The sequence below is a fragment of the Camellia sinensis genome, chromosome 13, assembly GCF_055761805.1.
Source record: "Camellia sinensis isolate YWXY chromosome 13, ASM5576180v1, whole genome shotgun sequence".
Lineage (NCBI taxonomy): Eukaryota > Viridiplantae > Streptophyta > Magnoliopsida > Ericales > Theaceae > Camellia > Camellia sinensis.
The window spans coordinates 38,160,043-38,174,999 of NC_138973.1; the positions used below are offsets into that span (position 1 = coordinate 38,160,043).

The 14,957-nt window shown below is 35.1% G+C and overlaps 1 non-coding gene across 1 annotated transcript; it reads right to left on the reverse strand.

The window, feature by feature from the left end:
* Positions 1-1,912: 1,912 nt before the first annotated feature.
* On the reverse strand, positions 1,913-14,423 carry LOC114294228 (uncharacterized). Its single transcript, XR_014348735.1, has 10 exons — positions 14,113-14,423; positions 13,868-13,999; positions 13,602-13,751; positions 13,158-13,259; positions 7,985-8,231; positions 7,760-7,864; positions 5,794-5,842; positions 5,094-5,559; positions 2,547-2,670; positions 1,913-2,374 (listed from the first exon to the last, which is right to left on the reverse strand). It is a non-coding gene; the product is annotated as an uncharacterized LOC114294228 (transcript).
* Positions 14,424-14,957: the final 534 nt, after the last annotated feature.

Consider the following 14,957-nt stretch of genomic DNA (forward strand, 5'->3'; position numbering starts at 1 on the left):
AGATAAGAAATAAGAAATTCTTTTAACAGCATCATAAATCAAGGTTTAAAAAAAATATAGTAATAATAAAAAAAAATAAAATAAACTTATTCAGGTCAATATTATAAAGAAATCTGTTAATCGAGTTAAACCATAAGCATACTAAAATATATTATATTCCATCATGCACATGTTGGCACAGGCATGCACAAGAACAAGTCAGAGAGAGCGAGAGAGAGTTTCAAGTAGCAGTTCAAAGATTTCTTTCAAAATCAAGTATTTTCTTTGTACAAGACTGATTTTTTTTAAGAAAATAAAAAATAAAAATAAAAATCGTTATGCAATCTTCAGAAAAAGAAAAGAAGAAATCATCAAGGCATGCAAGCACCATTTCCTAAACATAAAATAACACTGCCAAAAGCCTATCTCAAGTAGGGTTAATAAAATGTGTATGATCATACATGTTCAAAACGGTAACTATCCTCGTTCTGTATCTGTATCTCATTCTGCATAATCACCAAGTGAACACATGCAAAAATGCAGTCTTCAAATATTTGAAAAGACGATTGAATTTTATCAAATTAAGAAATTAGGAACCAGATTAAAATAAATAAATAAATAAAAACAGAGGCATCGCGTAACCGCACAGGAAAAATTTTCACTGAGCCGACAAAATTTCTTTCAGGGTCAACTGCACCCAATTATATAAACAACTTGTGTTCACTCTCATAAGGTCATTTGGAATGCGATAATGTGCCTCTTGAAGTTAAAGCTATTGTGGTCTAAGGCTCATACGAAACTCAAAACTAATGATCAATTGTCCTTTGCTTCCACAGTGATGTATCATGTATAGGAGGCAAGAAGAGAGTATAAGTCATCTATTTTTGCATTGTCCAGTGGCTATGGCTATATTGCATAGATTGCTTCAGTTGCGGAGATTTCTTGGCTTTGGGTTTCTATAATTTGTGTAGTATTTTGGGTGATTTGATTGGAAAGAAATGCAAGGATTTTTCTACGATAATATCGAGGATTTATTTTTGTTTGTTTGTTTTTATCGGAAACAAAGAGTGAATAAATTATTAATAAAAAATATTAAATGCCATAAGATGGAAACAAGAAGTACACCAAAAAAAGAAAAGAGGAGGAAATTGAAGCTTTATGGAATAGAATCTATTGTGTCTTCTTTTTGAGTTTCTATATACTATCATCCCCTTTTAAGGGAATTCCTCTGTTTTAATTTATAGAAATTGGAAAGCAGTGTGTGATTTGTAATATTGGTTTTTGTTTTTTGTTTTATTTATTTTTTTTTTTCATTTTTCACATCTTTTGGCGAACTTCTTGTCATCCGTTTTTCCTTTTTCACTTGTTTCGCTTTTTTAATAAAGTTTATTTTTGTTGTAGATTGAAAAAAAAAAAAAAAAGAAGAAGAAGAAGAAGCAGCAGCTATGCTATGAGTTGTGGAGCACCGTTTTCATCTAAGATAAAAGAAGAGATTTTTAAGATAAGTTGGAGCTGGATGATTTTCTTATGATGTATCTAAACATCGTGAATCATGATTGCAAATTATCCATTTTCAATCCTAAGATTCGTTCAAAGGTTTGTTCAATTCTCTTAGCTCGGGCTCCTATCAAGCTTGGCTTTGCGCATCATAGCAGGAAAGGACGTCGCTCACTAGTGCACCTCCCCTAAGGTTCACATCGCTAGGTCAATTCATGCTTCAACGCATTCTTGCCTCAACGCATTCTTGCCTCATGTTTTCGACAGTGTTGTGCCAGACATTATTTTCCATTAGTAACTCTTCTGAAAACAAAAAAGAAAAAAATAGCATTTTTCTCTTTCAACTTCTATTGAACTAACTTTATGTTCTAATCATGAATATCAATTTTTTAGTGGGCAAAGTACATATATACATATATATATATATATATATATATTTTGAATAAATAAAGAAACTTTATTAGAAAAGCATCAAGATGATGCAAAGAATACAAAAATTACATATGTATAATAATAATAATATTAAGATGAAAAAACCATCAAAAGATAAAATAAAAAAGATAAATAGGGATAATAATAAATAATTTTAAAAAGATGAAAAGAAAAGATGTTCAAGATTAGATTCAGTAATTAGATAAATAGGGATATCTTGTTTACTAGAAGAAGACATAATCAAAGAATCAAGTTTCGAGATCACCTCTTCTCAAAATCAATATTCAACATTACAAACCGTCAAAAGTTTCCAAGTACACGAACAAATGTGATTAATTGGTTTTTTTGGAAAGTACTGGCAAGAAATGAAAAAGCCACTTGTAATTAATGGAATTGAAGACATACTTCTAACTCATGGATGATGGCAGCAGTACGCCACCCAGCTTTTGAAGGCCCTCGCAAGTCACTATATAGATGATCCTCAAAGTATATTAGCTATATTATGGTTTAGGAGGAAAATAAATATTAGCAATTATAAAAAAACACATAACTAAGTTTAATTTAGAGGTACATTTGCAAAAGTGACTGAAATCTTTCAATTATTATCTTGTCCAACAAGCATGTCCAAAATGAATTACCTCTGGACCATTCCGCTTTGTAATTTGGAGGAAGAACTTAAGGAATCCGTGGTAGTATACTCTATCTGGAAGAAATGAATCCACCTTTGAGAAAGCTAAGGTATCCTTCTCTTCATCATAACAGCTACACAAAGTCCCAAAACAAACAATGGAAAGATAACCAAAAGAATTCATCAGTATAGCATAAAATAATCTCTATGGAGTTCAGAAAATAAAGACAAGAAGGATACGAAAGACAGAATTAAACAAAGTGGAAGAACGCAACGAATGCAAAACAAAATTGCAATCAGGTTCAATATATATATATATATAGACAGAGAGAGAGAACAAAATCCCATCCTAGGGGGTAACCCCTAGGGTTACACAGAGCACTTAGCTCAACTAATGTCTATATTCTTCAATTTAAAACTAAGTACAATTAAGCTTACATCACCTATTTATAGATTGCGGTCACTAACAGCCCAACCAATGGAATACTTAGAAGAAAACTTATGACACTTGAGCATAGGACTCAATTTGACATTTAAGATATTTGTTTTACTACATCAGGCAAAAACATTGCAATCAAGTTCAAAATCGAGAGACATAGAACAAAACCCCCAATCTAAGGGTAAACCCTAGAGTTAGAGAGAGAACCAGAGCACTTAACTCAATTAATGTCTATATTCTTTAATTTAAAACTATGAGTTAACAAAATTGCAATTAGGTTTAAAATCAAGAGTGAACAAAACCCCCGACCTAGGGGTAACCCCCCTATGGTTAGAGAACCAAAGCACTTAACTCAATTGACTACATCAGGCAACAAAATTGCAATAAGGTTCAAAATCAAGAGACATAGAACAAAACCCCCAATCTAAGGTTAAGCCCTAGAGTTAGGGAGAGAACCAGAGCACTTGACTCAATTGATGTCTATATTCTTTAATTTAAAACTATGAGTGAACAAAATTGCAATTAGGTTTAAAATCAAGAGTGAACAAAACCTCCAACCTAGGGGTAACCCCCCCTATGGTTAGAGAGAGAGAACAGAGCAACTTAGCTCAATTAATGTCTATATTCCTCAATTTAAAACTAAGTACAATTAAGCTTACATCACCTATTTATAGACTAAGACCAATAATAGCCTAAGCTAATGGAATACCTAGTAGAAAGTTTATGACACTTAAGCATAGGACTTAATTTGACATTTAAGATATTTGTTTTATTACATCAGCAACAGTATGAAAAAAATAGTTTGAAACTCGAACCAATTTGTTTTCATTATTGGGAGAACAGTTCGTGAGGTACACAATTAAGGTTCAAGGAGAACAGGCAAGAAAAGTAAGGCAAGGCCTATAGTTTCTACATCAACTATTCCTATGCAAGACTCGCTGCTGCTTCTTTTTCTTTTTCCTTTTTGGGGTGCAGGTGGGTGGGTGGGTGGGTGGGCAGGTTGGGGGAGGACTAGTTTATTACACAAACTTCTTTGGATGTCTGACACACAACACTCGCGAAAAGGGTAAGGAATACTAAGAAGCACAGACATTTACGTAAAGGAGCTGTGTCCCTTCAGAACATTTCAGAACATGAAACTTCTTGGGCACTGCTAGCCACATCTGCTACTGCTTGGACATGTTCAAAAACTTTACCGAAACTTCTCAGATGCATAGCCGACAGTTAATAGGAGCATTTGCCTGACACTCTTAAAAATGCGATGAACTTATGCCTAAGTGTACAACCTTTTTAGAAAGAAATAAGAGAGAGTTAACATTGTACATATAGCAACTATAATTCAAGCATCTAGCAGGCACTTTCAGATATATGCAAAGATTTTAATTGTAATGAACATATGCATATAATATATATATATATATATATGAAGAAAAGAGTTGGAAAATAATTAGTAATATATCATATGTATCTTCTAGTTCAATATGTATGAAAAATATATTTACATACTGCTGTATCCAAGTTCTACTTAAAAAATTTACCATGCTGGGTTTTCACATCGTGTTGTTTTAATGTTTAGCCTTTGTGTTAGTACTACATGGAATGTGTGTCCAGCATATTTCATTAGACACACACCTAGCAAACATGTCTAGAAATTCAAGCTTACTATATAGTTGTACATACAAACAAAACTCTTTTACTATGTTACTTTTGTTAGATAGTTGTCACAAATAGAGTAAATTACCCATGTTTGATGCTTAATGTTACGTAACGGTACCATTTTATTTACAGCACAAACAAAAACAAAGAAAAATATGAACATTTTGTCGTGTCCTTGTATCTTTTGGACTTGGCAATGAATCAACCTGACACTTGGACATGTATCCACATTTGATGTACATTCCTAAGACCAAGTAATGGGCAGTCACAATGCACAAGGCTCCCGTTACTACGGGGTTTGCGGAGCATCAAATGCATGCAGCCTTACTCCTAGGTGCAGAGAGACTTTTTCTGTGGTTTGAACCTGTGAAACCCAGGTTGCAATGGTGCAACCTTACCGTTGCGCCCAGGCCCACTCTCACCTAAGTCCAAGTAATATAACTAAATTAAAGAGAATAGCACCTCAAAGAACCTCAGCTGTCAAAACCAATTTCAAGATTCATAGCTGCTATCCAACCTCAAATGCGGCTTCTATGACCATTAAAAACCCTTGAAAAGGGACAAAGCCCATGTAGAGGCAAGAAGTACACAAAAAAAAAACACAAAATTGCAATGTTAAAACTATAAGAGAATTCAACAAAATGAGCCCACAAATTACAGAAGCAAAATTACATCACACAATCAGTCCTTTAAAAGGTTTAATTAAAAAACAAAGATCGGAAATATTTTGAGGGAAACTGTCAAAGTAGGAAGCACAAGAAAGCAATATGCCGTTTTTTAATGTAAAAATGTGACAAAACAGCTGGAGAGCTTAGAGTTGAAGAAAATATCGGAACAGATTCTCGGATGTGTAAAATTCTGGTTTATTCGCTTTAGCAATCACAACATCAAAAAGCTCCCTCCAGGAGTCTCTTTCACCCAAAGAATCCTAATTCAAATGTAAAAAGACAACTAAAAAACTTAATTTCAGTGTTTCCATATAGATCAGCAATAGAAATTCAGAAAAAGTAAGAAAAAATCAACCCAAAACAAAAAAACAAAAAAAAAAGGAAACAAAATACTCGACACACAAATGTGGGAGAAAAAAGAAAAACAAAAACCAATGGGTACATAATGCTAAATTGGTAAAGGATAAATTACAGTTTGCATCGTTGTATTTTACCTTAAATTCCACTTTAATTCATGTACTTCCAATTTTGATGGTCGCAACCCTGTAATTCTGGTCAAATTTCAATGTCAATACTCTATCAACTTCCATTTAGAAGAGGAACAGCTAACAAGCATGGACATGGACACATGACATGAAATTACACACATACAACACGGACACATTGATAGGACGATTTTTAAAAAAAATGCAGGATACGATATGTGAGGAGCACACAAATTATATAATTTTATATATTTTAGATATGTCATAGATATTATCATTACAAATAGAATTTAAAAACTGCAACACAACACTATTATCTAAAGTTTAAAGCTGTTCTTTTATCATTGTATCCTTTTAGTTATTTTGTTCAAAATTGTAATGTGTTTCTGTTTCATATATGTTTAAGCAATGGTCATGCCTGTCCCCAAGGGTCCCAAGTGTGCCCGACAGCTTGTGTTAAAAAACAATTTTAAAATAATATCTAAACATTTGGACATGTGTCATGAAATGTCCGATGAGTATCGGTGTCCGACACTTGTCCAACACAGACACACCACCTTCTTAGAAGTGTCGATACTTCTTAGATGAACTGAAACTGACCATGGGTCTATCGCATGACTTAAAAATTAGTTGATCTGTCATATCAAATCTTAGGGATTAAAGTGAGTCTTCAGAGAAATATGGTGGGATAAAGATTTAATGTGCTACCAAATTAAGTCATGTAACAACCACATGTTTAATTTAATTCCATTCAAATTGAACAGGAATCATTGACGAAGGGTTGACATTGCAACTTGAGAGAAAATGTAGAGTTTTGACTGCCACAAAGGATCTGACTTCTATTGGAAATGGGAGAATAACATGACATATAAACATTTCGTGGTTTACATTAAAATTGTCCCAGAGAGACTGATTGACAACGACAGAAAATTAACACACACCTAGCATAGAAGACACAAATACATATAATATATATTTATTAAACAATCAAGAAAAGTTATGCAATTTTAAATACCTAGATGCAACAATCTTCACGAATGTTAAGGAGGGGGTAATTCAAATCTTAAAATACAACTGATGCACATGATAAACAACAATTTTTTTTCGAGCCCGCGTGCACAAACAAAGAACGGTATCAGATTCTAATACGCATGCCCAGTTTCTTTTATTTTCTATTAGATAAGCGTTCTGGTGATCAACTGGATACTAAAGTGGTTTAGAGTTAGGAACAACAATCTTGAGAACACTGCCATCTGAAGGCCACGCACGGCATCAGTATCACGTGGTCCAGACTTACAGAGGCTAATAAATGTGTGAACTAGTTTTATAAGGTTTGGGATAACTTGTCCAGAAGCGAACATGGAGGATCCCTCTCTAGGGTTGAGAACTCTGCTGTACAATGTACTGTTAGGATCAGCAAATCCTAGAGTTATCCCTGCTTAGGGCTTCGGCCATACAAGTTGCCCCCCAAAAAATCCTAGAGTTATCCCTACTTCTTACTCATTAATGTAGTTAATGTTTTTTTACATTTAACTAAACCAACAATGATAGAGAGCTCTAGTGAAGTGGCAAGAGAAGAAAAAAAAAACATAGGCACACACATCAAATCACATCACATCACATGTGCGCCCCACTCCTTGCCACATTACTGGAGCTCGCTTTAGAGCTCTTATATGCACGTGTCTTACCCAATACAGTTTTCTGTATATGGTTTGCAATTTGCATTTAATATAACACGGGTCAACAATAGGCAAATCACAAAAGTAGAATGCTGACAAAATTAGGAAAGTTTATACATAATTAAATGACAAGCAATAATCACCATGACAAAAGTTCAATTTCAAAAACAGTAACCACAAAGTCCAAATTGAAACTACAAAAAATCTCCAGGAGTTCCAGCAATATGTAGAAGGATGCAAATACAAAAGGAATATAAAAATAAAGGTGATCAGGGGATATTTTTTCTGAGTGTCACCTCTAACATAAAACACATCCCTCCATCCACAAAATAATACGGAGAGTTGGTCAACAAGAAAAGTTTCTTCCCATTTTCCTTTAGCATCCTGAGAAAGCGTTGCAGCTGACTCTCCAAGGTTTAACCATACAATAACAATTTTTCAAGTGTCCAGTGTAATAGATTAAAATTAACCAAATATACTAGTATAGCCGTTGTCCCATTTTACAATGAGCCATCACTAACCTGAGAATGAGTTAAGAACAGGAGACCTCAAACAATAAAAGAAAATTATACAAATATTAGAATAGAGTTCATCATCGCGCACATCTTTAACTAGGTATCTTTGCGGATCAGATAGAATTCCTCTATGAGCCAAGCCACTTCCGTGAACATGCTGAATTGCACGATTTACATCTTGATAGACATAGGGTGCATCAAACTCGAGCTTTGCGTCAACAAAATGTTGCACAATATCAGCAATAAGGCAGGCCTACGAAATCAGAAACAAAAAGCATATTCAGGGCAAGAAGAGAAAAATTACCAAGCGCAATTAACAAGAAAATAAATAAAAATTACAGAGATAGTTCTGCTGACCTAGAAATGAAAATTCCAGGCAAACGATAAGCATAAATGCAACGGAATCCATGCTGTATATATAAATATGCACTGTAAACAAAAGACTAAAGGACAGAAACAGTGCTTAAAATAAAAGACAACGGATTACTTTTTTTCTTTTCTTTTTCATGTATATCAGGGAATGGAACAATCATGTAATTTGGCTCGATCTTAAACGAGTTTTAAAAGAGCCAAGCTTGAGTTGTTCGTGAACAACTCAGTTCTTTTGCATTGAGCACACAAATCTTCCAGAGAATATATATGTATAAACTATATTTAATGGAATATGTCATTCCACCATATGTAAAGGTTTTGTGTTCAAACTGTATAATTGAGTGTTACATTTCCATTTCTATAAAATCTATCATTAATGGCACAAAAAAACTAAGAATGCAACCTAAGTTGAATTGATCAATGTTGATACCAATAACAATGAAAATAGTAAAGACTCAAATAATTGATAAAATTGATAAAAATTAAAAAAACAAAGATTTTTTCTATCTTGCAGTTCATCAAAATCAGGAAATCCATTCATCCAATAGGGGGGGGGGAGAAGCTTTTTTGATTGGATGGGAATGATCACACTTGATATTTTAAATTAAAGTCAATAATATATGGTTTTGGACATAAGAGGATAAATTCTAATTGAACTCATGATTCTAGTATTAAACAGGTAGAATAAATTTTCTTATATGGCCTATTAAAAAATACATAAATTTTCTTATATTCATGAATACTGACTCAGATCATACATTTCAATTGAAGCCAGCACCAAACTTATATCTAAAGTTAGTCAATCAAAAGAAAGGAGCCACAAAAGTTTTTATAGCGACCTCGGTCTTCTCCCATTTGATTATTGTATCCGGACTTAGGTTCCGTAGATTCTGTCATTGTATTATTGTTGTTGTTGTCCCTTATTTGCTCATTTGGACTTATAGGATTTGTTGGGCAGGTTTGTTTCAGGTTGGTTGGGCTTAGAAACCAGGTGTTGCTGTCCAGAATTTTGGATCTTCGGTCGAGCGAGGAGTTTGTCGCTCGAGCGAGCTGTTATTTTTGGTTCTTCGCTCGAGCCGGGGTTTGGTAGCTCGAGCGAGAGGTTGCGTCTTATTTGGACCTGTAGCTGTGCATTCTTGGCTCGAGCGAGCTTTTCTTCGCTCGAGCGAGTTAGTTCGTTCTTCGCTCGAGCAATAGTTCCTTCGCTCGAGCGTGAGTCTGGTTACAGACCTGAGGGTTTGAGTTCTTCGCTCGATCGAGTTTTCTTTCGCTCGAGCGAGCTTTTGGGTTGTTGGCTCGAGCAAGGTTTTCTTGGCTCAAGCGTATCTTTACTGTGTCTTGTCGCTCGAGCGACCAAGTCTTCGCTCGAGCGAGTCTGTCAGGTTTAAATAGGCAGCAGCGTATTTCAGATCTGTTTTTCTTGCATTTTCATATTCCAAAACCCTAGTTACGAGTTCTCTCTCCCTCTACACACCTTCTCTCTTAGGATTGATCTACTTAGAGTGAGTTTCTACTTTAGATCCTTTATTAAAAAGATAGAGTGGGTCGAGGGCTTCCATTTAATCTGAATTGTTGGTAGTTTGGAGCACTTTGGAGTTTGGGCTTTCATCTCCATCTTCTCTTTTGGGGCTATTTCTTCGAGGTAGGGATTTCCTACTCCATTTTATAGGTTTTGTTCTAAGTTTTGGTATTTTGATATGTTGGGGCTACTTTGGTAAATTTTGGGAAAAACCCTAGTTGTATTATTAAATTAATTTGTATAATTAATTCATGGAATTGGGAAAAGATGGTTAAATTCATGGAATTGGGGAATTTATTGATTAAATGGCGTAGTTGGATAATTTGAATCATTTGTCTATTGAATTGTTGACATAGTTATTTTCAGTTTAGAAATAACTGTTTTGGGCTATCGGTGGAGGATAGTCGTGATTGTTGTAGACATTGCATGTGGATTAGGAATAACTGAAACTAATCACATTGGTTAAGTCATTAATTTTGACTATTGCATTGATACAGAAATTACGTGTATTGATTGAGCATTGCATTTGCATACATTGTTTTGTGTTGGAGGAGATAGGGGATGTACTCCACAGTTTAGGGGAAGATAGGGGATGGACCTCTAAACCGGATTTTGTTTGGGAGGAGATAGGGGATGGACTCCATTAGCATCACTTTTATGTGTGCTTATCTATATTGAAATGTTTTATTGATACAGCACTAAAATGTGTATCAATCTGGAAGTATGAAGTGTTTTGATTTGAGCTTGAGTCTCATATGTTTGTTGATATTCGAAGGACGTGAATATGATATATGTAATTCACTGTTGTAAGTTTGGCCAGGTTCTGAGCCATATTGATAAAATTGGAAAGTAAAGCAGGCGTTAGACAATAGTGTCATGAGACTGTAAAATGAAGTAATTGATTATCTTGGTTAACCATCTGTTGAATGCTATTGCTTTATTCATTGCTTATATGTGGTTTAGTATATTTCTACTGGGCTGTGGCTGACCCTTTATGGGAACATCATTTTCAGGTTCAGGTGATAAGCTACCTCCAAGGACTTAGCTTGGGAGGGTTCGGTTTCTGGATTTTGAAGAAGACTATCTTAGTTAATTGTCTTTATTAATTAGTACATATAAACATTCAAGCCTAGGGCTTTTCTTGTATTGAGTTAAAACTCATATTTTGTATCCAAGTGTTGGCTTGGAAGGATGTAAGCCTGTAGGGCATTTTATTCGATGTTACATGTAATGCTTCTATTTAGTAATACTCTGATGAATGAATTAATAAATTGTTTTCTTTAAATAATGCATGTCAATGATGTATATATAATGGGTTTATTTTTGAGGGCGTTACAGTTTTTGTCATGTGAACACAAGAAGATTTCTACATTAGAAGGCACACGACTCAACGTTTACAAATTTTTTTCATTCTTTAATTGTCCAGTACATGCATCCACATAATGCCATCTATGATGATGTCATTTATCCTACATCAAAAAGGGCAGTCCCAGTGCACAAGGTTCCCACCACTGTGGATCTAGAGAGGGTTAAATATGTGCAGTCTTACCCCCATGTGTGGAAAAGTTTTGTATGTTTGAACCCGTGACTCCCAGGTCATTTATCCTATATCAGAACCCATAAGGTCTAAAATGGTCATGCCACTTATGATTTTCTATGAATGCATTCATTTGGTCTTCTATCATTTCTTCCAAAACTCAGCTTATGAAATCATGTCTCAGTTTCTTAATTGGAAGTCGATGTTCTATTAGGTTACAGTTGCCTATAGTCTATATATAGGGTTTAATCTTAACTTGTCATGTTTTAATCAATATTGTGACATCTAAAAATATGTATTGCTTATGAATAAATAAAATTAATGTTAACCCCCCCCCCGAAAAAATACACACTTAACAAGCAATAGATGGATTGATGCACTGGAAAATGCTCAGGAAAGAAAATGTGGAGCTTGGCTTTGCGTTTTATCAATATGGCATCAATCCCAAATTGAGTAGAGAAGGGCTATGAGCCATCACAAGTCAATTATAAACACCCGTTTCATTTCTTTGCTTCTATACAAAATACAGCAATCCCACATCAGGCAATCAAACCAACTTGAGGCGCTACATCTCTTTTTAATAGGCTACTACAGCATACAATGCGTTTAAAGCCATATAGATAGTTACAATCTGGCAAGGTTTAAGATTTTAAATAAATTTCTTTTTATTTGAAAATAAAGTGAACCAGACTATTCAGCGGCAATTTTGATTCAGCACAGTAAAGCGGGGTGTAACCTACTCGGGCTTCCAAAATTCCGGTCCGAAGCGGCCACTACCCTACAACTCGGCTGGTTTTTAATACCATGATTTTAAGCCTTCAAACCTCCAAACACGATCTAATTTACCTTTTCTTTAAATTTTTATCCTAATTTACAACCCTAAACAATTCACCTAAGATATAAAGATTTACAAAATCAGCCCCTGATCTGTCCACAAATTCCCATCTTTCATCTCAATCCCTGCCCTTTTGTTACCCAACAAAACCTTAATAACTTCTATAATTTTGCCAACCATTCCAACTTCATAAACTACCAGTAATCCACCCCTGAATAATCCTACCATGCCATGATGCCACCCTACATTAATTTTGCGCACTCTGTTAAGAGTTAGAGAGCATGTGTTGCTGCACTTCTCCTACGTCACTGTCTCTAACAAATGGAAAAGGAGAACAGCATAAGACGGAAAAACAAATTACCATGCTCTGTAATTAAGGGATAAACAAAAGAGAATATAAACACCCAATTTAAAAAATGGATAAATAACACAGATTATCCCATTTTTCACATGCATGGATGAGTTTACAGTCAGATTATTAAAAGGAGTGAAGAAGACGAAAATCTGGGACATGATACTGAATTAACTATACCCTATACAAAATATAGAGGATTGTATGTTCATTAAAGAAATACATAACTTCAATGATTTCCCTCGATACAATTTGTTTAGGGAAATCCTGAAAATGTTTCAAATGGACTATTTCACATTTACTTAGAAACAATGCAACTACATATTTTATGTGAAAATTCTAGCAGTGAAGAGCCAAACTTGTCGACCATGTTCAAGCCAAAGTGTGTGTATTATAAAACAATTTCTGAATGAGCATCCCACAGTCAAATGATAAATTGGGAATTAAAACCATGAAACTAAATGAATGAAGACAAAAGTAAGAACAAGAAAAGGAAGACAGGAAGAACCAACAAAATGAATTGAGGCTACATAATTATAGATATGCAACAACAATAAATCTGACCTCACTAAAGCAAAAGAAATCCATCAAACTGACGAGTCCACGTGCTTGATCACGGCCAATATGTCTTGGGCCATAGATTTGTTCTATTTCCTTCTTGGTAAACTGTAAATTCATATGGATTAAAACAATTAAAGATAACAATTTTTTCAAAATTGGGTAGAATACATCAATTACTCAATTACATATAAACGAAGGATCAAAAATTTGTTTCACGTGTTCTTTTGGTTAGCTTGGAAATGGGAACATTTTAGAAGTTCTTTTCACGGAAATCCAACGGATTTTTTTGTATACAATCTGATGTCAGTGAGTACAAGTCTTTTCTTGCAATGCATCTTTTCTGCCAGACACCAGGCAGTAAAGTCCTTTCCAACCCTCCTAATTTTCCCTGTCGTAACTTAATCTAGGTGATTCTTTAAAGTATTGAAAATGCATACAGTAAAGTACCTTGCGCCGACCAAAGTAGCATCCATCAGGCTCAATTGACCCAAAGAAATCCAACTTCAAAAGGCACCCTTTTAGCTTGTCATAGTACAAGCCTCTAATGGGAAAGGTGGGATCATATTTGAATTCCAAGCAACTATCAGGATACCTAAGCTGAAAGCACCACAACAACATAGTCCAAAAAGATGAAAATCGCAATGAGTACTCAGCATAGCTCATAAAACATCAACATTGATAACATAAGGCAATACTCCAATATAGTACCAGACCTCATTAACCAAATGTTCTTTGCTCATATATCAAACTCTGTAAGTTAGCAGAGTAATGTGCCAATGTATAGTCATAGTCAAAGCCATAAACTTGAATATTCTCCAATCTCAGGTTCTTATTGACATATATACCTAATTGCCATTATGAAAAAGGCAATCAATACAAGAAGTTAAAAAATAATAATAATAAACTAAAAGAATGAAGAAATGATTAAAAAGTAGTAAACAAATAAAGATTAATATACCATTGGGATCCATCTTCTGCATTCCCTTAAGAGCGTCAGGAATCTTGAAAAAACTCTGTTTTGCAGCATCGACTTCGCGCCGAATCTTGGCTATCTCTTCTTCAGCCAGCTGATTATCTTCTTCCAGTTTCAATATCTTTTGTTCGAACGATATGCTCGAACTGTAGCTGCGACAGCCTCCTCCAAACCTAATAAATTCAATAGCAAGTCTCACAGTGTCAATCAAATGCCCTCGCATCGCATTTCCGATGACACAACACAAGATTCAGAAAGACTAACTAAGGAAATTAATTAAACAAGAAAGAAAGATAGAACGAGAGAAAAACCTCCGCGAGCACCATAAGAAGAAGAGGACAAGTTAGTTCCCTGTAACATTTATTTACGTTTTTAGTTTATATTTATAAAACTTTTATAAATTGATTTTTTTGTTTATTTTAAAAAAAATATAAACTACAAATACAGTTAGTAATCGATAAAATATTTTAAACAATTTAAAATATAAAAAAGAGTAAGAAATGGCAATTGGTGGTAAGTGACGGCAGAAGACGGTGGTGGAAAGTGGTGATAGTAGGTGGCGGGTAACGGATGGTGGTGGATGGTGGCGAGTGGGTGGTGGTGGGTGGGTGGGCGGGTGACGGTGGCGGGTTGGTAATGGGTGGTAGCGAATGGGTGGTGGTGGTGGTAGTGGCGGGTGGTGGTGGTGGTAGGTGGGTGGTGAATGACGGGTGGTGGCCGGTAGATGGCGGGTGGTGGTGGTAGTGGTGGGTGGATGGGTGGTAACGAGTGGGTGGTGATGGTGGTGGTGGCAGGTGAGCGGCGGGTGGCAGGTGAGCGGCGGGTGGCGG